This window comes from Ambystoma mexicanum, chromosome 5q (assembly GCF_040938575.1).
Source record: "Ambystoma mexicanum isolate Mex_15411 chromosome 5q, UKY_AmexF1_1, whole genome shotgun sequence".
In the NCBI taxonomy this organism is placed as follows: Eukaryota; Metazoa; Chordata; class Amphibia; order Caudata; family Ambystomatidae; genus Ambystoma; species Ambystoma mexicanum.
In genome coordinates this window covers 211,641,681-211,669,097 of record NC_090933.1, presented here as the reverse complement: position 1 = coordinate 211,669,097, position 27,417 = coordinate 211,641,681, and the positions used below count along the sequence as shown (strand labels likewise).

General features: G+C 44.6%; 1 protein-coding gene across 6 annotated transcripts in view; it reads left to right on the top strand.

Moving 5' to 3' along the window:
- ZNF236 (zinc finger protein 236) overlaps window positions 1–27,417 on the top strand; it is a 2,444,547-nt gene that overhangs the window by 1,462,798 nt on the left and 954,332 nt on the right. The gene's annotated exons all lie outside the window — the stretch shown is intronic.

Sequence of the window (27,417 nt, the reverse complement as noted above, 5' to 3'; positions counted from 1 at the left end):
CATGACTAGCTTTTCATCGGGTGCACTGGACACAAACTGAGGCTCCCAGTTACTGAGCAAACTTTGTCCAGATGGATAATTCTTGCTATTACAGAATGCTACAAAGTGGAGTAAGGGGCATGGCGACATCTGCTTTGCAAAGAGGGGTGCCTATAAAAGACATTGGTGCAGCAGCCACTTGATCTACCATTAACACATTTACAAAACATAATATTCTGGATTCATCCTCTAGCCAAGAATGAGGATTTGGGAAAGCTATCCTATATTCAATCCATGACAAAACTTAAATCTGAACATTCTTGATCCCTCCTCCAAAACATACCACTGCTTTGGGAGTCTATCAAAAGATGAGGAATATGTTGGAGGTCACAATCCATTCGAAGAACAAGTTACTTACTGCTGGTAACCTTCTTTGGACTGAATGTTACTTCCACATATTCCTCATCACCCCTCTCAACCTACCCCGCTGTCGAATTTTCAGGCATTACACTTTACTTGCTTTCAGAGTCTAGTATTGTCTGGGAATCACTTATGGTGGTAATTCTGCTAGAGGAAGACGTAAAAACAGAACTGAAGCCAACGGGTGCTGCGCATGCTATGTATACCGGCAATGACACTGACCCTGGGAATGGAAGCCCTCGAAGGACATCGAGTCGATTACATTGACACACAGCACCCTCTCCGAAGCAGCTGAAGGTGGAAGGATAGCTATTAAAAGATGAGGAGTATGTGGAAAGAACATCCAGTCGAAAGAAAGATACCAGGGGTGAGTAACTTGTTCTTCTTTGCTAACTGCGTATACAATATCTCCTAGAGTGCACAGAGAAGGCTGTAGAATGCGCTACCTCAAGCAATGTTTTCTGCTAATTTAATACTACCCCCAACACCTACAAACTCCTACATCAGTTTCTTCTTTAATTCTGGTGCTTAATTCTCTAGATGCTCAAACTTGCTTGTGCCAACTTACGCCATTCTTTCAAATATATCCAAGTGTGGCTTTACCTACTTCTCTGCTATGATCAAAAACATGTTAAATTGCCTGGTTTTTTATATGCACTACAAAATGTACATGGTCTCAGCCACTGAAATCACTTCTATACAGAAATCTTTCCCTCGAAACAACCGTCTACCCATTAGGGCAAACCTAGAGGCTTCCACCTCGCAACAAATTACAACACCTGCCCTGTACCTAATTTATTGCGACATTGCAACTATGGTGTCTGCAGGAGCCATATTTCTCAGGATGAACCAATTCCGAACCACACATCTGGGGTTATCCGGGGCAGATATGTGAAGGTACCTGGCCAAACTACAAGGTGGTCTCACTTTCTACACTTCGTGGTATGTTATTGTCCTAGTAGCATCCTGCCCACTGACAAAGCACTATGTTGCTGGTGGGGGCACAGAGGCCTTTGATTGGCCTCTTGGTGGTGAATGTGGAGTCTTTTAGCTAACGGAACCATCCACGGTGCTGCCAGAAGTTTCTCCAGTGCCTCAGCTACTCCAGAAACATTTCTCAGGATTCCCGGCTAGCTGTTTGTTGAACCTCTTCCCTGACACTTAACAAGGCAGTATTGAAGTAGTCTTACACCACTTCACCGGCCATTTCCACTGCAACTCTCTTCTAGCTGTCATTATGCTTGTTACAAGCAGTTGCATGCGTCTCTGTAACATTCAGCTCCCCAATATCGGTCTTGGATTTGTAGAGTTCCGCCACAGAGATGAGCACTGTGGCTTTTTTCAAATGGCCCAGTCGTCCCTCTAAATATTGCGCCAAGCTGCGAGTGGAATATTTGCTCCATCCCAAATTCAATCTGCTGATCTCTTTTCAGTCATCCTCTATGTAATTCCTAAATCTGTTTCTGCAGGTGAATTGCAGAACTTTGAGAGCAGTTTGGAAACTCTGTGGTTACCTGAAAAACAGACAGAGGTACTGTAGTCGTAGTCACCAACATGGCGTTCAAGACAAGATAACTGTAATCTGACCTTTCTATATTAATATCCGTATCGTACCAGAAGGACTGATAATGTATCTGAGTACTTCTCATAAACTTCATAATCTTAACTGTGGATGGTACTAACTGCTGGATCATTGGGCATGTCATGTTATCCAAACCCCTAGTAAAATGACACACTGCATTGGGTGAATTGGAGCACACCTTTGACATCTGAGAATTGTTCTTAGAATCCAAGACGGTCAACCGATAACAATATAACTATACTGAACCTTTCAAATTAATTCCCAGCAACCTCCTCTGGTCCTCTATACTGCATTTTCCTGGTACAATTACTCTGTGTTTTCCAAGAGGCAAATTGGTACCTGTATATAGTTTTCCTAAATCACCTTATTTCTCCGCGTAGTACAAAGGACAAAATAACAATGTGTAAAAATTAAATTGTTTTTCCACCATATAACACGTTATATGGTGGAAACACAGTATATTACAGAGTAAGAATGGTCTGAGAAACTAAGACTATGAAACCCTAGTCAGATATTTCTATGGTAAAAGGTGTGGCCAAATGCAATCTGCAAAACATATTTTAGAAAAAATTGACCCTCTTTGGAACTTGAACAAAAGGAGAAAACAATCCAGACCAGTATATTGTATCCCCAAAGTGCAAATAATGTAAGTAGAAATTGTTATGCTGTTTGGGTGAATATTATTGCACTGTAGTACATTATCTTCTGTTTTATGGTGAAAATGTATAAGAACTCATAACCGTTAGCTCGGCCAAGTTGCCATGCTGTAGGATGTGTTCTTCGGGAGCTCCTGCGGATCCGACATGATCCAATGCTAAAACTAATGCTGCAAAGTGCATTTTCGCAAAGCAACAAGACACCTGGCCCACAAAGAGATGGCGCACATATGGGAGCAGTTCAAGCTCTGGATATGGAGGCATGACTGAAAGTGATCCTTAGGAAGATTTGTGCCCAGAGTGCAGGAAATGGGGAAAATGGCAGCTGTAATGATACAAAGGGCTGCAGTGTAACTGGACACTGCAGTGAAGGAAGCCGGCCACGAGTCATAGGAAGCTGTGAGCGGCCTGGTCAGGACTCGTGATGTACCTGATGCAAGATTGATGGAGAAACAGGCTCACATTGTCGTGATTTCGGAGGGATAGCATAGGCTGGCCGACAAGCTTGGAGTGGATCGAGTCGCAATAGCCCCTCACATGCGTGGCGTACCAAGGTACAGACCAGCGGGGCTGAGGCATACAGGGAAGTGGCTCCAATACATGTTGCATGAATACCTGGATACATTGTAGTAGAGGCCAATCTGCGGAGTGCTGCCTTATATGAGAAGCAGGCAACGCCAGCGAATACAAGATAGTAGTGCCAGCCCACACTAGCAGTGCCCTGATCATTTGGAAGGGGCGACTGCAGAGGAGGAGATCATCGTGCTGTTATGGAGGAAGGCTAACAGCGTAATGTGCGGTCATGGAGAAGATGCTGTGTCACTGCTATAGCAGCAGAACTCCCCCTCTGAGCAGCCCCGTGCAACATGCACGCAGTGGAAACAGGCGGCATGTGATAGGGAAGCCTGCCTTTTGTAGTCCATAGATAATGCTGTGAGGCACCGCGCACCGTATATACACAGTAGGATCTAACAAATGAACTTGAAGCTAAGAGGCACGAACCAGTGGTTCAAGACATTGCATATCACGGTAGCTCTTGCTACATATTAACAGCCTGAATGGAGGATGCAGACAACATCGGGCAGCTACTATCAAGCCATAAGTAGCATTGGCACAGCAGTGGGCCGACAATTACAGTTAAATGTTTCTCACAGAATAGCGGCAAGCTCTATGTGAGACACCCAAAGAGTTGGTGCAGCTTACTAGGCGCTGCAGTAAAGCACACATTCCATGGCGTATAGAGTGGAAGATGCACCCAGGCAACTGGCAGGACAGGACGCCACCACATCCTGGGTTGACGCCACTGCCCCTGGGCGCAGAGAAGGTCCTAGTGGAAGGCAAAAACGAATGCAGACGGGAGACAGACCAGTGTGAACCGTGGAGTGTGGCAGGGGCCCCTAACACAAGGGAATTTACACTGTTAGAAGGACCAGGGGGTGGGGACTACCACACTGCACACAACTGGCCGCGCTAAAGAGGACGAGGGAACAGAATGGAGATGTGGAGCCTGCCAAGTAAGAACTCCCCCCAATTCCCATGGCTCTATCCGATCCTGAGCACTGGAACCTAGCAGACACATCACTATGCCCCAGGAAGCAAACGGCGGAACAATGGCTAACACGCAGGTAATAGACAAACAAGCAGCAGAACTCATGCGCCGGGTGGCACAATAACTGGTGTGGAAGTTGTGAATCAAGACGTAAACAAACCATGTCGTCTAAACCCCAAAAAAGCAAGTAGAAGCCGCTCACCTTGGAGGCATGCACCAAAACTGCTCACCCAGCAGAAAGCCCTGCCCAATCAGCCTCATCACTTCAAAGAGGACAGCCACTAGCTGGAGGAGATCAACAGATCCTGGCGGCCATAGCATCTTTGAAAGAGTCCCTTGAAGCTAAAATTGATGCCATCAGCATAGACGTGAACCTGCTTAGACAGGATGTGAGAGCGCTAGCTCAATGCAGCGGTACACTGGAAAAGTCAATGGCTGTGAACATCAGTGGCCTTAAAGAGACCTCAGAGGAAGTCAGTGTACTGCAACAACAGGTGCATAACCTGGAAGACACGGCCGAAGATGCGGAAGGCAGGGCTAGGTGTAACAATGTCAGAATTATAGGGCTCCCGGAAGGAGAAGGGGCAAACCCGACAGAATACATTGAGACCCTGCTGCAGCAAGAATTGGTCTTGGCGCCCCCACTCAGGGCTTCACTGTAGAAAGGGCGCACAGGTCACTGATGAGGAAACCACTGCCTGGAGGCCAGCCGAGGCCAGTAATAGCCCGAATCCTGAACTACAGAGACAGGGTAAAGAGCCTGGAATACTTCTGTAAGGTACTACCCAACAAGCGTCGGCCACGATAACCGCATAATACCCTACAAGTGCAAAAGCAACGGATGACCTACATATCGGTCAAAAGAAGACCACGAGCGGCTAACTTGAAGTATATGTTGTTGTATCGGGTGAAATTAAAAGTGATTCACAAGGGGCGCACCATTTTTTTTTGATAACCCCAAAGATGCATATAGATGGTTGGAAACACAGAATTTTCCAACCGGAGCAGAGACGAGTTAGAGGGGAGACGAGTAGCCACATGCAGTGGACCATGGCAACCACAAAGCAACAGATGAGAGTTGGTAAATGCAGGAGCCCACAGTGTGGTGCATATTTCAGTATGCACCACAAAGGAGCGTCCTAGACCTAAGAACAGATTTGTTTGATTTCATACTAACAGTTACGTATCCGCCTGCTGCACCCCATGTACCAGGACATGTAACTGGAGCAAAGGTGGAAAGCGGAAAGGCTTGAGCACAAAGGATTGAGCTGGGCTATTGTTGGGGGGCGGGGGCAGGGTGGGAAGAACCGGGGAGTTGGGGTAGTTAGTCGGGGGTTAGCCTACAAATTCACACTATATATGCTGAACTTAAACGCTGGTCCGTGCGTACATGTTATAATATGAGTCTGAGGGGGAGGTGGGGACTTAAAATAGTGTCCTGGAGCGTCATGGGCCTCAGTAGTTACATTAAGCACAATAGAGTTATGACTTATTTAAGGCATCAGAAAATAGACATTGTGCTTTTACAAGAAGCACAGCTCACTAGAGAGAAGCAGAATGCACTTGCTAAAAATGGAGGGGTACGACGTTGGGCTCGTCATACTCTGCTTATGCTAGGGGACTCATGATATGGGTGGCACCGTCGGTACATTTTGAGGGGGATCAAGACATTTCAAGATGAAGAGGGCAGGATGATTTTGCTGCGAGGTTGGGTGGAACACAGAGAATTTTGTGTTATTAACACATATGCACCAAACCATGAGACGCCGGCTTATTTCCCCACGTTATACTCACGGATAAGTTCCTACAGGGATATGGGGAGAGGATTTTAATTTCACGTTTAGCCCTACATTGGATAGATCAGACGACAAATTTACGCATCATGCCCCTGCAGCCAAAGCTCTGGGCACATTGTTGCAAGCATTCAAACTCTGACATATGGCGGACCTTACACCCAGAGGCCCGCGGATATTCACAATACACAGCTCCCCCAGACCATTTCACAAGATTGTATTATATTTTTACAGGGGAAGCCACCTTAGGCGAATTTGAGAGGGCGGAATGTAAATCAAGGATGTTATCAGGCATTGCCCCACTGGTGATCACATGGCGAACCTCACCCCCGAGCGCATGCATTCCGACATGGAGACTCAGCAGCGAGTCTCTGAGAGACGACTCATTTCGTGAACATTTAAGAGAAGGGTGCAGGATTATTTCACACATAATACTGGTAGTGTGGAGTCGGCGGGCACGGTATGGGAAGCCTTCAAGGTGGTGATTAGAGGGACGGCGATAGCTAAAGCGAACAGGGTCCAAGCTGCAATAGAGAATGACTTTCGAAAGGCAGAAATACAGTTGGAAGCCATGAACGATTGGAGTAACTTATCCAGCTGGAGTGCCCAAGAGGTTGTCGCCCTTCAGCAGGAATGCTTAGTACACTAGGACAGATTAGGTAAACTGAGTTATAGAAAATCTGTGGAAAGGAAACACACTGAAGGAGACAAACCGGATGCTTGCTAGCCTGGTTGTACAAAATCGGAGCGCAGTACGATTCGGGCAGTCACAGCTAAGAATGGTTAGATCTGGGAGACACAACTAGACGTAAACAAACATTTTCAGGATTTCTATAAGGCGCTTTTGAGTATGCCGCTTGGGAAGTCGCTGTTGTGCTGGGAGAACCCCAGGAGGGCTGCCGAGGATCATTTGTGCAATACTGGAGATAAACCTTGTTGCTCCGGCCCATATCCCAGAAGCCAATTTAAGCAGTGTGCACGCGCTTCTGTGTGCGCACTTCAAGTAAGTTGCTTGGGAAGTCGCTGTTGTGCTGGGAGAACCCCTGGAGGAGCACCGAGGATCATTTGTGCAATACTGGAGATACGCCTTGGTACAGCTGCTATTCCCATGGACCGTGCATATGGACGTATTATGAGCTGTTATACTGTTTTATTTGAATACTAGTTGAATACTAGTTCTAATAGAAACATTATTGCATTTTTACACAGTTGCCCCGCCCCCACATCCCAGAAGCCAACTTAAGCAGTTCACACGCGCTTCTAGTAAGTCGCTGTTGTGCTGTTTGACTGCTTGGTGCGTTGGTGTGTTGGTAGCACAGCTCCACGCAGAATTCAGCAGTGAGCAGCAAGCGAAAAAATCAATATTATGTTCACGGCTCTGGCCGTTCGGTCAGATAGCGTCCTTGATATGTGAGATGAAACATTATGAAACGTTGTTTATGCTTCATGTAGCTGAAATGCTGTTTTTAGAAAAGTAAGATATTCTTCTTCTTTTCAAGTGTTTCATTTGTAACTGTTGTAATTTTAGTTTGCGGTCGCATCACTGCCAGTTATCAAGATTGCGGGTGTAGCGGTACTGTTGGCAGTCTTACTAGTAGTGGTCCCGTTAGCGTGCCACCAGTACGTGTATGTGTATGTTCGATTATAGTGCCTAGTGTTCGCTGTTTAAGCTGGCTACATTGACCACGCACCTATAAACCAGAAAGCATCGTGAACTTGTTAAGTAGCAACCCTAAGCAATGTTACCAGCAATTAGCGACTGGTCTATTGGAATCAGGATCGGGCGACTGTTTTGTTGATGTGACACGTGTAATGTGGCGCATATGTGGTAAAATCTGCAGATATTGGTCGGTACTGCTTAAAAGAAATGTCTAGGCAATTGACTTGTTTTTTGTGTGCAAGTGTGAATGCTGGCTGTGTGAGTAAAACGTACGACGCAAGACACAGGAAAGGGTGATCTAAATAGTGTACATTTTCCATATACCCCTTTAACGGCAATATGCTTCGTAGCACAGAAGACCAATGCTTAGAACCACATAAGGTCCTTCGTGGCAGACGCATATGTCTTCTGAAAATAATTACAACCCCAAAGGCTCAAAACATAGTTTGTAAACAGCTGACCGCATATTTTCCTAAAATGCCACCCCCAGCGTTTGCCAGTGCTCGGTTCAGCATTTGTGTCAATACTAAACTTGAGCACTGCCGCTAAAGAGCTAGTAGGAGATCTAACCAAAGCACTTGGATGTGTAAGCGCTAAACTCTTAGACAAAGTGTTTTGTGGAAAGCCGATGCCAATTTCTCATCTAAGTATAAACTCCAGTGTAAATACCATAAATATCACTGAAGGCGTGCAAACTGGGAACCCGTTGTTGAGCGATGAGCCTCTGGTATTATTGTATTAAAACTGTATGTGAACGTGGAACTTGTATGCCATCTAATAATAACGATATACAGGACTCTATTGAGACTTTAGGGGACTCGAAAAAACTTGAAAAGAAAAGTTTAAAAAAAGTTTTTAAAAACAGTCTTCCGTAGTTAACCATGCTTTTATGTATAGTAATAAACTCACATTACGCAAACATATTAAATGTATAAAGAAGGATGCCCCATTATCTGTGCCAGTTAAGGTTGGGTTCAGTGCCACCTCCCAGTTAGAGAATGCTGCTGAGAAGGTGGAGATAAGATCAACAAAAAAAATCTTACTCATGGTGTGGAAACAATTGTTGGGATGAAGACTGCCTCTTTGTCAGTGGTGGAAATTCCAAGCTTGGCTAAAACATCTGCCATCTCAGCCGAGAGCCTGGTGCAGCCCATAGCGCAGCCCCAGACACACAGTACCCTGACGGAACTCTGCCAAATCAGTGGACGTAATAGGGCTGAAAGCAATGTCGATGGCATTCCTCGAGTTGACAACAATGAATCAGAAGCCCCAATAAAATCTAAGAAAGCACTACAGCTAAAACAGATTTTCCAGGACGATAACCCATTACCGTTAAATAGATCTGCTGTCTTAAACATCCTGCATTCAATCATTCCCCTAAGGTCTATCACAACGAGAGACATTGTGATAGTGGATCAAGTGGAAATAATGGCTGTGTTTATATCGAGCATATGTTTTAGATCTGATGCAATTCTCAACTATGTAATGAGTCACAACGTTGATTTATTAAGATTAGGGTTTACCTGCAACTTAGTACTCATACCGATGAGCAAATCACGTCATCTTGCGGCGCAACAATGAGCCATTTCAAGGAAACCCATACAAGTTGTGAGCTCAGTCACTATACCACCAGTTAGCAGTGACCAGTTGCTTAAATGTCTAGACTCAAGAGTACCGATGAATGCTGGATGTCCGAAAACCAACTTCTCTGTTTACCTCAGGTAAAACTGGGCTCCGTCCGGCCTTGAGGTAACAGTACAAGGGTATTGACAGTGGCTGGCGGTGGCTTTTAAACTGCATTTCGTGATGGGTCAATGCTGAGATAATTAGGTTATCCTGGAACACAAGAGGACACAGTCACTTATTCGATGATGAAGGCTTAGTATCTGTGCTTGACGGCTTTCTGATTGTAGCCCTGCAGGAAACTTGGCTTACTGGTAATATACTATTTGACGGGCGGAACACTGTTCAGCACTCTGCAACCCAAGGGAAAAATGGGCGACCTAGGGGAGGCCTTTTAATAACAGTTAAACTCCCGTGGCAAGTTCATAAATTGAAAGAATATACTTCAAATGTCTTGCTTGTAAATCTATCGCATGGACATGATACAATAATAATGCTAAATATATATGATCCTCCAAACATGGCCAACACAAAAAATAATGGAATAGTGGTTAATAACATTCTTCAACAGTATAATCACAAATACCTATTATGGATTAGTGGGGATTTTAATGCTAAGATTTGCTTTCTGTCACTAAGGGCGTTGTATGCTATTGAGGAAGTGTGTTCACCATGTAAGAGACTAGGAAATAATAAGCAAGGGAAGCAAGGGGTACTCAACCTTAATTTCATACGGCCTAACTATGCTAAATGGGAACACAGCGAGCGACGCTAACATGGCCGTCACATGAGTGGCGGGTAGATCTGCATCCATTTTAGACTATATATTTGCAAATGGCAAGGGAATGGCATTTATCAGCAATATGGGCATTAGTTGCAGAGAGGAAAGCGACCATCTGCCTCTCTGCGTGCTCCTGTCATTTTCGAATAGTAGCAACTCATTGCATGACTATGATCGGAATGGTCAAATATATGTGAAAGAGGGCCGTAACTGCATACAATGGCATACTCGTAATTTGGAACAAGCAAATGCTGTGGCTAAGCCGCTACTTTTAAAATGTGTTGAGGAAGTCCTTTCTACAGATCTGAATGCTGGCATAATGTTAGTATCGCGCTTTGCTGAGATGATGGAGCACATTCAACAGGTGACGGAAAGTAGTGCCTATAAAACCACTATCGAACGATCAAATAAGAACATACCCAATAAAAGGTATGTAGATAAAGCTATTAGTGCTGCAAAAAAAGAAATGCACAAGAATATCACAGATGTTGTCTGTTGTATGGGCTTGGGGTTGGAGGCGGAAATAGTCACGGCTAGAGTGAAACTTATTAAAAAAGTTATTGTTGATAGCTAAGACTACACCAGCAAAACCGTGAGAGAGTGCGATGGCAACACATCCCCTTTCTGGCGCAGTCAAATAACTCCACCATGATATGGGATGTAATTCGTAATGCTTGCCTAAACTCCAGCTGGCCTACAGTGGTTGATTGACGCATTGGCTGTCTATTCTAACGATAATGGGCTAAAAATAAACATCGATGAGAGTAAAATAATGGTCTTCCCGGTATAGACCATCTCTAAAAAATACGTATGGTCCATGAATAGTGCTCACTTAGAACAGGTGACCAGCTATAAGTACTTGGGGATTTTATTTGATAATAAGTTATCCTGGGAAATGCAGTGGTTATCAATAAAATCACGATTCCTTACCTCAGCCAATGCGATCAGTGCCTTCATAGGCAGGAATGTTGGCTACTCTGCTCAAACCATACTGTTGTATACAGCAAAAATTAGAGCTATGCTCTGGTATGGAATAGAGATATGGGGACACAAATATATATCTCACCTTCTAAAACTTGAGGCGACGATTATTCTATCGGTAGAATATTTGCACTTGGAATTTAACATGAAATGTATAACAGCAGAGTAGATAAGCAGATGTTATGAGATGAGAATTTGATTAAGTTAATGAATGGCACCATTGTCGTATCACACATTCATGAAAGTTGAGAAGTGCTCAACGATGGGTACGCTGGGCATCATTAAAAATATGCATGGAAATTGTTGGCTGGATACGTGCAACCCCTAACTCTTTGGCTCACACTAAGGGTTGGCTTAAAAAGAAATTAGCAGAGCACAGCAATGAAGTACACATAGTGGAGTTAGCAACTCAAACTCACATTGGCCACTTCTGTGAATGTTACGCTAATCGAGTGTTATGTACCTAAATACATCAAGGCCTACCCTAGTCCTTTGATATTTCGCTCCTGTCTTTTAATGAAATTAAACAATTCAGAGGCACTTGAAACTAAAGGTGCTCGTCCAGGCCTATGTCGTGATATGAGGCAATGTCGACTATGTGTTTGCGAAGTTACTGAGTCACTTTTCTAGCTTCTGATGGAGTGTGAAAGCCTTTCTAAATTACGAACCAATTATTTTCAAATCTTATGATAGGGTTGAATGCTGCAATGTGTTATTACTATGCCAACATTTTATAGCAGGTGATGACTGTAATCTTATTTTATGGTGTAATTCTATCTTCGAGTAGTTGACATTTTAAATTGCTTGAGTTAGATGTTGTATAATCTAAGATGTTTCAATCACCATAATGAGGATGCTATTATAATGTTATTGTGATGAAATGTAATGTGAACTATGTGCATTTATTTGTGTCTGTAATTGTTGTATATACAAAGCCGAAAGGCTGTTTGGTATATTAAATAAACATTATAAGGCGCTGTACGACGAGACATCGGAAACCCATGAATCTGATCTAGAAGAAGCCTTAGCGTCGATAGATCTTCCTAAGCTAGAGCTGGAAGGAAGTGGTTAAGCGAGAAGCCCCCATAACCAAGGAGGAGCTCGAACACACCATAAGAGGGTTGCCGGCAGGAAAATCTCCAGCCGCAGACGGTCTACCAAGCGAGTTTTACAAAGAATACATGCCAGAGATCCCGTCACCATTGTTGGCAATGCTGAATGAAGCATTAGATAAAGGTATCTTGCCGCTGTCATTAAGAGTGTCAATTATAGTCCCATTACTTAAGCCTAACAAACCAGACACTGAATGCAGCTCTTATAGACCTCTCTTACTGCTTAACCAAGATGGGACGATACTGACGGCTCTGATAGCTAACAGGCTGAAGCCAGTAATACATAAACTTATACATTCAGATCAGTCGGGTTGTGTCCCAGGAAAATTGCATGTAATCTCAGACGTTTACATCATGTTTTTGGCAAAAACTCATGACGGCTTCCAGCTTATGGCAGTAACCCTGCTTGATGCAGTCAAGGCATTAGACTCAGTTAGATGGACTTGGTTACTAGCTGTGTTGAAGGGTTTCGGGATAGGCCCCACATATATCAACTGGGTAAAGCTATTATACAGCAACCCAGTGGCGAGAGTCAAGACAGGCTCCACTATCTCAGAGCAATGGGGGTTACGTAAAGGCACAAGTCAAGGTTGTCCCTGGTCCCCTGTGTTATTTATATTGGCCTTGGAGCCTCTGGCGGTATACCTACGGAAAGAATACTATGAGGTTGGCATCAGGATAGGGGGCAGCACACACTGGATCTCCCTGTATGCGGATGATATGCACCTTTGCCTACAACAACCTGAGACTAACTTACAATACATACTGGATGTGCTTGAGCATTATGCAGACCTTTCTGGGATTAGAATAAAAACACAGAAGTTGAGTTTGTTCCCCCTTGCAGGGAACAACGGGAGAGCCGAGAGGGAGTTATCAGAGTTACCGATTAAATGGTAAATTAACACATTCAGATACCTCGGGGTAGACATCTTCCATGACCATAAAGTAGAAAATGCACAGAACACGTTACAGGCAGTGAATAAAATAGAGAATTCTATGAAATTTTGGGGCATGATACCGCTTTCAGTAATGGGAAGGGGCACGTTGTCTCGGGTGGATAGCTCAGGGGCATCGTGCTCGCCTTGGAAGCAAGACGACATGGAGCAACACAAGTTCAATCCCCGGGTCCACGCTTAGAAACCTCTGGGTATTAAGCGCGTTATAAATAACCTATCCTATCAAAAATGGAAGTCCTTCCTAGGCTGCTTCATTATTTTACAAATGTTCCATTTAATATTCCCAAGGCCTTCTTTAAGACACTGAACACTACTTGCAGGAGCTTCCTATGGCACAACTCGAGGTGTAGGATGTCTCTGGAGAAATTACAGAGACCATACGAACAAGTGGGATAAGAGTGCCAGATTTTGAGGGGTATTTTGTGGAATGCCAACTACAATTTGTCACATACTGGCTGTCAGACAAACAGACCCAAGATATTGAGCTCATACAACCAGCATGCACACCATTCATTTTAAAAGAGATGGTGTGGACCATAGTTCCATGTGACCCTAAGCCCCCTCTGTTGCTGAAGCTAAGCATAATGATGTGGCAAAGAGCCTGCCGCTTTATGGGCATTGAAACACCATACTCGCCCCAGATCCCACTGGTGATGCTAAAAAGAAAAGATGCGCAATTTAGGCTGCATGTAAGGAAATACTGGGAGACTAGAGGGGTAGTGACATTGGGAGATATATTGAGTGAGGGACGACTAAAGACTTTTAATGAGGTCATTTCGGAATTGGGAGTATAAGCAGGGCAACACATTACCTATGCTTCACCTCTCCATAGGATACAATTGAAATGGTCAGGATCAGTGGGAATACTGGTAAAAGATGAAAACATCGGAACACACTGATTCCTCCAAAGGGGGACACGCAGTATAGACTGTATGAGATACTGACGGCGAGAACGGATTACAATCTAATGCAGACTAGACAACGGTGGGAGGCAGTCTTGCAAGAGCAGCTGTCGGATGAAGCTTGGAGTAGGACCATGGGTACCACAAGAAGGTGTACAGAAACGCCAAACTACAGTTGATTCAATTATATGTCACTCACATAGCTTACTTAACTCCAAAGAAAATTGCCAAATTTAGTAACTCAATAGAACAAGCTTGTCCGAAGTGTGGCCTAATCAATGCATATCTGATGCATATGTTTTTGGGCCTGCGCGGAAAAAAGCCAATATTGGGAGGGAGTAGCTCGGACCCTGACTAATGTGAGCTTATCGCCAGACTCTGTCTCCTCTAAAGCGTACTTGCTAGGAATTTTTCCCAGACCAAAGCACCCCAGACATGTCAGTAAACTGAGAGACCAGGCATATATCGCAGCGAAGCGCGGGACAGCAATGGGGTGGAAAGCAGGACATGGTCCAGTGTTAAGCGTGTGGTTGATGAACCTCCAAAAATGGGCTCTGGCAGAAACTGCTGTTTGGAAAGAAGCATCTCAGCTGGACCAAGAGGACCAAAACATGGATTTAGGGGCTGGGAAACTCTTGATACAGGAATTAACTCCCCTTACACAGGAGGACACACAAACTCATACACATGCACCACCACAAGGTGTGGAATAGAAATATGGTGAGAAGTTCAAGCTATTGATATACTTTATAGGTAGATATTGTATGTGGAATAAGCTGGGGGGACGGAAGGCGGGGGAGGGAGTTTTGCACAGATGGACAATAATGTGGCATTGGCAGTGATTTACAAGTCTGTTATTTCGTTGAGCAAAACCAATAAAAACTGTTTAAAAACAAAGAACTCCTAACTGTTCGTTTTATATTATATGATGTGGATAGAAACAAGAAAATAGTGTCTGAAATAGATTACAATATTTTCTGAATTCCAAAAGGTCTTAATTGGCTCCTAACTGCAATGTGAAGTGGTGAGAGAGAGGATGATTGAATGAAGGGCAAATATACAGTTTTAATAGAGCTCAATGGGACCATGTGGAAGAACAAGTTAGCGGAGTCCATGAGCCTTTACATTCTGAAATACTTAAGATACAGCTAGCAGCAAATGCCCTTTTAAAGAACACTCTTGATGCTGTGGATACAGCTGTTAGGGTAGTTGCAGAGAGGACACTTATAAAAGGTCACGCGTGGCTCTGAAATTCAGGGTTTAAACCAGAGACTCGTGTAGCGCCAATTAGCATACCAGTTGAGGATAATGTCCTGTTTGGCAAGACAGTAGATTATACCGTCAAAAAGGCCAACAAATAAATGACACTTAAGACTCTGGGGAAAATTGCAAATAAACCATTTCAGCAAAGGATATCCTATGGCAACCGCCACATTTTTCGTTGGCAGGGGTACACAAGAACTTCGGCCCAGTCAGCCTTTACATCAGGAGAAAGCTCCTGCTATTGGTACACGAATCGGGGACAATTATCAGCCTCGTAATTGTCCTTTCAGAGACATTCAGGCAAGAGGGTTGCTGGTGAAGAGGCCAACCCGCTAGAGGTTTGGTTATTCCTACCAAACAATGACTCTCTACTTCAGGTCCCCACCCTTGTCACCCTAGTTAAGGGGTCGCATATCACTATTTGCCCACTTATGTGAGGGTATCAAATCAGACAAGTGGGTGTTGTCAGCTGTGAAAGACGGATACTGCGTGGAATTTGTACATCTATCGGGCGATCGTCCACCAAGATACAGAAAGATGTCTCTAGAACACCAACAAATTCGGGCAGAAATAGAAGCTCTGGGGCAAAAAGGACCCATAGAGCTTGTCCCTCCATCAGAGCTAAACAAGTGTATTTATTCTTTGTACTTCCTTGTACCTAAGAAAGATGAGACCAAGTGTTCAGTACTAGATTTAAGACCAGCAAACATATAGGGTTTTTTTTGTCCTGCATAGCATCAGGTTAGACAAGCCAACATCCTACCTGTCCTCAGGTAATTTAACCTCGCTTAATGCCTGCCAGCTCTATTTTTTTCTCCTTTTAGCCGGGCACCCATATGGCACCTCGGCTCTTTTAAGATTTTTAAGGAGTTCTGGGTTTATTAGGAAAGTGACAATCTGCAGTTTACTGTGAATTTACTGAGTTCCTGTATTGGTAATTATTTTCTTGCCTGTCCTACTATCATTATATTATACTTTGAAAAGAAAAACACTACTTCCCCAGCATGGGGTCTGTCATGGATTCACATGCTCATGAATATTCCCCGTCGGCAAGCTGGGAATCCTCGGTAAAAGAAAAACCGGTTGGTTTAATTTCTGAACTGGAACTGTCTTTCCCCTAATAACCAATCACTGAGCTATGGGTCATACTGCCCCCAGCCAATGACTGCCCTCTACCTAAGCCCCTCCTCTGGCAGCCATCTTCAGATTTTTACTGCACAGTCAAGTGTTGGGAGTTCTCGTGCTTAGCTCTCTGGCTTTTACTGCATATTTTGCTTTTTTTGGAAGCGTTTACTCTATTTTTCAGTCGATCGAGCCTGTGTGCTCCATCGATCATCCTCAAGGTTGGATTACGTCAAGTTTCTTCATGGAAGTTTCCAGAAGATTCTTCAGGCCTACACTGCCTGGATCATGTCGGACGAGAAGATGGATTCCCCTTCCCTTTTCAACAAGCTTGTTTACATGGCCGATAAGCATTCCCAATGCCTGTACTGCCTGTACCCAACGCATAAGGAGGAGGATTGTGCGTTTTGCAGTGAACTCTCAAAACGCACGTTGAAGAATTGGCGTAAACAACTGGAAGAGTGGCTACAGGCCAAGGTCTCTGCACCGGGTGGTTCCCAGGAGCATGCCTCTCCCGGAACCGGGAAAGCTGAGCGGGCTTCTAAGTCCTTTGAGGGCGCCTCTCGCGCGGGCGTCCAACAAAAGGCCAAGCACCACGAGTCTGCTACCTTCGGGAGCGCTGCTGCATCAGTCTCCAGTCAACGCTGTGGATCTTCATCCAAGGATCACCCAGGCAAGCTGAAGATGACCCCAGAGACGACCGAGGTGAAGACCAAACAGGGTACGGTGTACGGCCTACCCGCAACGGATAAGTCCAAAGGGGAGCGAGGGCCCAACCCGGCCCCTAAGGAGAAGGCCAAGCAGGCAAAGGTGTCCGGGGTAATCATAAAGGCCAAGCAGGACAAAGGGCCCGGACTGACCATGAAGGGCCAGGTGCACCAGACGAAGGCAATGCCTTCCATTGTGGTATCGTCCCTTTCGAAGGCCACATGGGCGGACCCACAGGCCGCCCCTCCAACAGCAAGAATGTCCCTTCCTGCCAGGAGGAAACTTTGTTTAAGCCCATTAAGAAGAAGAGGATGCCAATCATTTCTCCGAGACGGTCCCTCAGGTCCTCCAGGGCACAGATATCTCCTCTGCCCAGGAAGATGAACTTGTTTACCTCCAGACCATCCAGGAGGGTGATGGCGACGAGGGAGACGTCAGAATTGCGCCCTTCGACCAGGGCAGCCGACGGTGAAGATAGCGTCGAGGAGCCTCAGGACGAGAGCCGTAACCCTGCTCCTATGCCCCAGCTGCCTAGCCCTGCTCCGCAGCTGCCACTTGGAGACCTTTCAATGGACATTCTCTCTGCCCTTCATACGTTGGCATTCACATACAGAGGAGGAAGCCAGCGATGCCGTCACCCACCCTCCCAGTAGGGAACCGCCAGCAAAGAAGAGGAAGAGCCACCCGCTGCCGCCTTGCCACGCTTCTCCTCATTCTCTGCCACCCCGCGCAGGTGAGACAGTCGGACATGGCAATGACGACTAGCAAGGATGGGGACAGCGGGATGGGGAACCTCCCGTCGCCACTGTCCAGATCCTCTCTGCCGAACGAGATAGGATTGTTCCATGCGATGATCTCCAGAGCATCAGAGCTTTTCCAGCTCACGCCGGAGGAGGTGAAGGGCTTCTTATACCGGCGCCGCGAGGTGAAGAGGAAGACCATCCTTTCATTCACACTTCTGGATGACATTTCGGATGAAGGACTGACGCTTATGAAAAACCCTTCTACAGCCCCAGTGAAGAGGGACCGCCTAGAGAAGAAGTACAGGTTGTCAGACTCTGCACCTAAGTGCTTGCGTGCCCAACCATCACTGGACTCAGTGGTTTCTGCAGCCGCCAACAAGTCGTCATCGGGCTCGACGTCTTCTGCAGCGTCCACCCCTCCTGACAACGAGGGGAAGCAGTTGGATGCGATGGGTCAGATAGTTATCTACTCTGCGGCGACGACCATCAAGGCTGCCAGCGCCCTTGCTATCGTGGCACGATACGACAGGAAGCTGTGGTTTACGTTTGCACCTCTACTGGACTTCCTTCCCGATGATATGAGGTCAAATGCTTTGGAGATTCTTCAAGAGGGCAAGATGGCATTGGATTACGCCATCTCATTGGCCACGGACATCCCGGGTGTGGGGTTCTGCCAAATTGGCAATGGTGTTTGCCTTTGCTGTCGTGGCTGGCTCAAGGCCACCAACTTCTGAGAGGAGGTCCAGACTAGGGTTTTTGACATGCCCTTCGGGGACAATCTTTTTGGGAAAGCGGTGGATGAGTCCCTACAGGCCATCAAGGCGGACACAGAGACGGCACATGCCCTGGAACGCTACAGCAGCGACCACCGTCCTTTCGGTCCTCAGGAGGAAAGTATACCCGATCTTCGAGGGGTTTTGGCGGGGGCTCCTCTTCTTACCGCCAACCCTCCCACTCCTCGGCTCAGGAAACCAACAGGGGCCGCTCCAAGGCCTTTGGAGGAGGACTTTGTCGTTGTCATGGACCACAAGGCAGCCCGTTGACCTCCAAGCAGGAATGACCCGGCCAGGATGTCGGGCCCCCACCCGTTCACATCGGTGGGAGGCCGGCTGGCAAACTTTAGTCCGTGTGTGGAAAACCATCTCCACCGACCGTTGGGTGCTGGACGCTCTCGCCAACGGACACATTCTAGAGTTCCAACGAAAGTGTCCCCAAATACCACCGTTGGCCCGGCAGGATAACCAGGTCCTTTCGCTGCTGCTGGAATTTTGGGCCATGTTAAGGAAAGGGGCGATAGAGCTGGTCCCAAAGCGTCTCTGGGGCTCTGGAGTTTACTCAAGGTACTTCCTCGTACAAAAGAAGACTGAGGGCTGTAGGCCCATTCTCGACCTACGACGACTGAACAAATACATAAAGTCACAGAATTTCCGAATGGTCACTCTTCAACACTTGCTCGGGCAGCTGGAAGGGGGGAGAATTTCTGACATTGTTTTACCTGGAGGATGCGTACTTCCACATCCCCATTCACAAAAGACACCAAGTTTCTGTGCTTCGTCGTTCCAGGAATAATTCCTTTTATTTAATGGGGTAAGCCAAGCATGTTACTTGGGATAAACTTATGTTTAGTTGTTTCATAGCCTCTAATACCCCCCCTCTCAAATTCCTCCCCCCATCACTTTCAAAAGATGGAACAAGTGTTTACTTGTTTCAGCGAAATACTCTGATTTTATGGCTATAGTTAGTCAATCCTAAGAGACTATGTAGTTCATGTTGATTTGCAGGGTTTTTCAATTTAAGTAGAGCTTCAACCTTAAACTGAGGAATAAGGCCCTCTGCTGTAATTTCAGGGCATGGAAAGTTTACTTTAGTTTTGCACCACTGGGCTTTCTGAAGTGATAATTTTGCACCTGCAGACTAGTCAACACATGGTGGATTTTCTTCCGATGTTAGTCAATAGTTTGACTTTTGATTAATAGATAATCCAAATAAACAAAATTCACTCTTTCGACAAGTAAAGTACTGAACTAATTTCCGCTGTTAATGTACCCAAATTAAGTTTTGGTCCATGTGTACTGCTCTCCCCCAAAGGTAAAGGCAGCTTTATAGTGGTGTTCATGGAGTTCAATAACCATTAGTGAAATCAAGGCCAGTATATGGTCTTTAACACTGGATCAATGTAAGGAAGAGGCTACATGTGTACCCTCTTGTCCAGTTCGGTTCGGACTTCACAAAGTCTCCATTGGGTTTCAATATTTTTAGTACTGAATTATTAAAAGTACTGTGGATTGGTTGACCAATCTCCTGTGATTCCAAGTTCTTGATAATCTGAGAGTGATTACATGGGCGCTAGAGGTAACCAGTATTGTTTTACAAATACTGGCACCAGGAATTGAAATTAAGATTGAATAAACAGGGGCTAAAAGCAGCTCCTGAGTATCCAGAATTAAATAGTGGCCAGAAGCTATCACAGGGGAACGAGGAACTGTACATAATGTCCCGCAAATCTAACTTACACACAAGACGAAAACATATAATTGTGTTGATTATTTATGACCCCTTTTGATTGAAATGTCCTAAAGATGAGCTCTATTTTTTATTTATGGATTTCCCAAACACAGAGCTAAATTCATACAGGTGTGTTTATTCATCATTATTTGGCTTCGCGAACCAAAAGTAGCTCCTCACAGCTGTTGGTGCCAAGCTAACCTGGCTCTTCTAGGCTACAAGCAGGAGCTAAACAGCTCCCCTCAATTTTGAACCATGACTGTCGCAATATTAGGTTAAGTATAGTTTTGTAATGAAGAGAAACATTTCCACAATCCTATGACTCTAACTTTCTGAACATTCCTAAATATGTGTCTACATTTTTGTTTCTGTCCTTTTGTCTCACAGGCATCAGTCACTGATCTGTTCTTCAACCATCTGGTGGAAGCCTCGAAATATTTCTGGGATGGCTATTTTTAAAGTATCTTTTAGTTGGGCAGAGAGATCTTCGTTTATGGTGTCTACCTGTGCAGTGGATTCCTCTGTGTGGAGATAATTACTTGTGCCTTTGAATACTATCTCATCCTCTGCTCCATAGAGGCACAGTGAATACACTATAAAATTACCCCCTTTGTCCTGTATGAATCAATTCTGGTTCCTTCCCATTAGTAGTGACAAAACAATATTTTGCTATGGGACCATTTATATACGGTAGACTTAATTCATGGACATGTACTTAGAATCAATAGCCGTTCCAATGGTGATATCTGGGGATAAAATGATGCTTTGGGAGTCATTATCCATTTAAATTTGGATTGTGGTTGCTTTAAGATCTACTAATGGTTGGATGCAGTGATGGGCCTTGTTGCTGAAGAATTACATTTCAATTAATAGCTTCTTCATTAAACCGGGCCTGTCCTTTCTTAATCTTTGTTAATATGCATTTCCAGAAATAGTAATTTTTTTTTATTTGAACCTCTGCAGCATAAGGCAGCAATTGCAGTGACTGAAATGCCTTTTCGAGATAATTGAAATCCATCTGGTTTCCCCCGATTTGTGACCTAACTTTATTATTAAAATCCAAATTAATTGCGAATCGATGTAGTATTTCATTGCCGATATGAAAAATCAGACATGGCATCTTTAACGACCCATGATATACAAAAGTAAAGAACCCCAGCCCAAGTCATCAAAGCAACACAACTCTCTCTCTGATCATACAACATTATTCATAGGTTCTCCTAAATACACACAAAGATAAAATCTGCATTTCACAAAAATATTTAAATACTTTAATGTGAAAGGTATACAAAAATACATTAAAAATGTAATCCATAATACACATACATAAAATGTAAAAATCACAGAGGCACTTAGATATGGCACCCAATACCATAACCAATAAATAAACCTAAAAGGTCTTGCGGTTCAACACAGTTAGATTTTAGTAACAATGTTTTTTTGGTGATCTTGTTTCCATAAAACCTTAAAGAAATTAAATGCAATTGTATAAAATTCATGATTGCACAAATATACAAAACATCAGTTCAATTTAATTTAACATACACGCAATATATGTTAGTTACAAAGACCTTCCTACAATATTTCAAACCTCAATTAAATTTCAGTCAACATACGAACAAGTGCTATAGTGAAGGATAGGTTCTCACCACCAATGAGACGTGACCAGAACAATTACCTAGAGCATTGCATATTCAAACTGTCCAGTTCCCTATGGAAACAGATCTCTTTGATCTAACTCAGGGAATGACAATCCAGAATCCAGTGTTTCAACATTTCATTAGTGGTGGTTCCCTCACAAAAGCGACAAACCCTCCTGTGCAATAGGTTCAGCCTGAATCTTAAAAAGACGTTACGAGCCTTGGGACAAGGAAAACATTTTAGATAAACGGATAACTGACCAAAGCGATGAAGAAACCCAGCATATTCCCTGTACAATTAATATTTCGTCGGGGCTCCAAGCGTTGGCCTCCAGTCATCTCTAAACAATTTGTTTTACAGCATCTGGATGTCCCATTAATTACGACTCTGTAGAACCAATGCATTCTAGTAATTTGAGCATTATATCCCTGAAGGATGAGACTGAAGGTACACAGTATTGAACCATAATTTGATTCTAGTCAACATACAGGGAGTTGGGGGGAGGGCTAAGGAACTTGAAATAAGAGAGTAACTGTCTCCAATGTAACCTGCCCTGAAGGGAAATTAAATTTAGCTTGTGGGGAATGACCATGTTCGGGACTGATGGAGCAAGCCCCAGCACCTTTTTTCATAGGTAACCTTACATGGAATCCAAACAAGGACCAAGATTTAAAGAGACCATATCGAATCCATAGACCAGAATGGGCTTGATCATCTCCAAATAATATTTAAAAGCTGGAGAATTGAAAATCTGCATAATTGCTTCATAATCTGCTTCATATGGGACAATAAAGGAGACATTTTAGCCCTCAACATTGTTGTCCACATAATAATTGTCACAGTGTTGGATAGATTGTAGCCCAGAATTTGAATAGCAGGCACCCACGCAACCAATTCGGCCCCCATAAACCACTGCATAACCTTTTGGATTTTTTTAACTTTAGAAAATATGACCACCAAATTGTTCAATAAGGTGTAATCGTAAAAGATGTTATGTTTATGTTAGAGGCCTCGCGGAGGAGTCCTGTCAAATAAAATAACATCAACTGTGAAGGCCAACAAATACATTTTTTGGTGGCCCTGTTTGAAAGGTATCAAATCCTGGGTACCTCACAGGTCTTTGATGTCACTTAGAGGTTGAAAAGCGTGGGTGCCAAGTGAACCTGTGTGGAATATATGATCTCAAAAGGGGGTTTGAGGAAATGGGCCCATGCAGTCGGGTCCTTTTTCAGCAGGAAAAGGTTTCAATCTGTTTATAGCCCAAACTGTGTCCTCAATAGCCCAAGGGCAAAGCCCATTGGCTAGGGGACTTCCCTGAGCATCGGGTGGAAATTTCAGGCGAGAAGAGATGTTACCTTTTTCCTGAAAATAAAGGACAACCAGATCTCTTCTTGTAAAGCATCACCAGCCATTGTAACAGATCCGTTGCTGTTTAGATTGTCAACCAAAATTGTGTGGTGTTGGCATTTAGAAGAATCCTCAACATATACTGGTTGTACTTTAAGTGGAGTTCATATATCTAGGACATCACGCGATTCCTGTGGCTTTGGGCCTCCCACTTTTTGGGGATGTTAAACTCTTCTCTCGAAATGGCCCTCCACCCAAAACCGTTGATAGCCAGTCTTTTCGCCCTTTTAGATTCCTTAATTCTCTGATCCAACGCATCGGGGTAAGATGGTTTCAACCATTGTTTGGCTTCAAACATTAACCTCTTGATTACCTCAATAATACGTAAGTCCAAAGGTTTGTAACACATTCCCAGAGATGGCCCACCCAGACCAAAGACCATGGATCCACCCCATGGTATTGTACTCGAAGAGATATTTGATGAATTTATTATACATATTCCCATCCCAATGGCAGTTTAAGCCGTTCCTGTCAGATCTTATAGATACCGCCATAGGACACACCTTATGCCTAGCTGCGAAATCTTTCAAAGTAACAAAGTCTGTGTTAATAAATCAGCCCCACATGTTTCTGTCCTAGTTATGTAAAATAAATACAGGACATTTCCTCAGGGGCACACAAAATGAGGGGAAGGTGCATGCTCTTTCAAAATTCAGTAAAAGTGGCAAGAACTTCATAAGGTGCCCAAATCAAGACGGTAACGTGTTTGGCGTCTCCCTCGGATGAGGAGAGGGTTGTAGCTATACAAGGCAAAGTGCAGCGCTTGTCATCGGCATAGACGGCACACGTGCGGTCCATCAAGTCGCTGCTAGGCATGATGTCCTCCTGCATTGGCCTTGTCCGCCTCTGGAGACTACACATGAGACCTTTCCAGTAGTTATTGGATGTGTGTGGATGCTAGCATCGGGGACCTTTTCAGACAAGATCTACCTGAAGAGAATTTCCATTGGATGATATGATATAGTGGTTGGGTGTAATACTGTATCTCATCCTGGGGACACTGTTTCAAGTTTAGGCTTACCAGGAGACAATCACCACGGATGCCTCTCTAGAAGGATGGGGAGCCCACATCGGACAATTGCACGTCAGAGGCTTCTGGCAACTGGAGGAAAGGGCCTCCACATCAATATCCTGGAACTTTTGGCCGTATTCTGGGCCCTCAAGTCTTTTCTGCCATAGCTGAAGTGCTAGTTGGTGAGGATCTTTACAGACAACTCCACCACCGTGTCCTGCATTCGGAAGCAAGGGGGGACACGGTCACCGACACGCTCCAAGGCGGCCCAGCATCTGTAGCACTGGGCCATTTGTCGTCCCTTTTCACCTAGCGGGCGTCGAGAACACCATCACGGACTTGCTCAGCAGGGAGTTGCGTTCTTGCCACGAATGGGACCTTCGTCAGTGCCAAGTGGACCTTCTGTTCAACAAATGGTGCAAACACCAGCTCAATCTCTTCACGACAGCAGCGAGCGGCAAGTGCCACAAGTACGCCAGCAGGTTCCCTCAGCCGAGGAACATGGGAGACGTGTGACAGTACCACTCAGACAGTACCACTTCAAGATATTACTTGTCGCCACAGCGTGGCAGAGGCAGATCTGGTATCTGGGCCTGCTGTGTCGGTCAGTGGGCGCTGTCCATCAGGTTACTGCTGTTACCGGAGCATCTCACCATAGAGGGAGGGATGATTCTGCACCACTACCCTGAGTTGCTGAACTTGAGGGCATGACTCCTGCAGCCCTAGAGGTGGGGGTTATGCTTTACCTGTGGAATGTAAGGACCTTGTCAATGTTGAAATGCTATGGCCATCAATGGAAGCGCTTCTCTGTGTGGTGCTAGACTCAGAAGATTACCCCTCGGCCGGTCACGGCCCCTCTACTTCTACCCTATTTGCTTTCCTTGCCCAAGGCGGGAATTGGCACACGCCTCTATCAAGGTGCACTTCGATGCCATATCCCGCTACACCAGGTCTCTGGGTAGACCCTCCCTATGGTTGCACAGACTTGTCAAGGGGTTCCTCAAGGGGATTTTCAGGACTTTTCCGCCAGTGAAGGCTCCAACGCCGACTTGGGAACTTAATGTAGTACTGACTAAGCTCATGGGAGCTCCTTTTGAACCTATGCATCAGGTCCCGCTCAAGTTCCTCTCGTGGAAGACTGCTTTCCTCGTGTCTATCACCTCGGCCAGGCGGGTCGGGGAGATCCAGGCCCTGCCGTCCAAGCAGCCTTACTTGTCTTTCCACGCTTCAAGGGTGTTACTGCGTACACACCCCACCTTCATGCCAAAGGTACCATCAGAATTCCACCTCAACAAACCTTTAGTGTTACCGGTCTTCTTCCCGAATCCATTGACGCCAGCGGAGAAAGCCTTGCATTCGCTGGACGTTGCACAGGCCTTTTGGTTCTATGTGGCACCTACAAAGAATTTTTGGAACACTTCACAGTTGTTCGTCAACTTTGGACCTGTAAATTACGGAAAAGCCTTATCAAAGGCTTCCATATCAAGGTGGCTCTCCGGCTGCTCATGCACTGTCATCGGCTGACGGGCAAGCCGCTGCCAGGCCGGCCAAGAGCCCACTCCACCAGAGCCATCGCAGCTTTTCTCTTTGGTGTTCCCCCTGCTTGACATTTGCAGAGCTGCTAGAATCCAGAGTCGGCCAAACGTTGCTACGCAACCTGTTAACTTGAGTTGAGTCTGTTCTAGAGGTGGGTGTTATTTCTTCTATTTGTCATCTCCTATGGTTGTGTATATGTACTGCTGTGTAAACATTATTCATGAGCATGTGAATCCATGTCAGACCCCATGATGCACACTGTTAACCAGGCCTCCAGGTAAGGCTTGTACCGCACCTTTTTACGCATGAAAATTTTGTAAATACCACAGCTTTATTATTTTTCTGTGTACATTTACACACAAGTTTAGAGCAGATAGCAGCACAAAGGACAGGTTACTTGACAGAAAACAGAATGCTGCTTTTGATTTTTATCTACATTGATGTAATTGCAGCTATGGAGAAAAGCCTCTGAAACAGAATGTATTTCTCTGAAGCCTTTCAAAAAAATAAACTGAACACTGTGATAAAAGTAATGGTTTCTTTCCATTCAGCTGCTGCTGTGTTGTGTGTAGATGCTCATGGAGCAAACAGAAGCACTGTGCACATTTATTTTTCCTAACCTTTTAGGATTGTAAAATTCGTAAGATGGAAAACTAAGTTGCAATTGAGAATTCATCTTTTGTAACAAATTATGTTTCTTTTCACAGTGAAAGCAAACCAATATTGCACAATTGTATTTTTTAGAGTTCGGTGCTGTGTGCATAATCATGCAGATCATTTTTACACTTATAATTTAATTAACACTCTAATTATGACAGTGTGTAAATGAGTGTGCACGGTCTAGTTTACATCCATTCAACCTTGCAGTCAATGGGGTAAATTACTATAAATGGTCAGTTGCAGAAGAGTCTTTGCTCAGATTTGAGTGATTGTCAATACACCAATCACAGGTGTTATAGCCTCTTAAATCTTCAAGACGACTATTAAAACATCCAAAACCGGACTCTCCAGGAAATGCAAACCTGTTTCAAAAACAAACAAATGAAAGTTACATTTGTAATTGAAATAGAATCTCAGCAAAACCTGTCCCTGTGATAATCCAGATAGATATTTAACTGTATGAAGCACTTCATACATGGTTCGTCCAAGATCTAGACACTGATTATTATACCTCAGTCGATACTCAGTTTACCGACCTCTGAAGGATGTTAGCCAACAAGATAGCTCAGTCAGTTCAGGACTTTCAACATCAAACATCAAAAGACAATTCTGCTATCGAACCTCAACGCGCACAATACAATTTATGTTTGCTTTACTATGTAATTGGCTAGGTTTTTGTGTTTTCAACATTTAAATATATACAGTAAGGATCAAATGACCAGACCTTAGAAAAATAATGCAAGGTGTATTTTGTCGCAATACAAAAAGCTGCTGCATGGTAATGATTTCCATACAGTTTTTGCATACGTCGGCTGGATATCACATA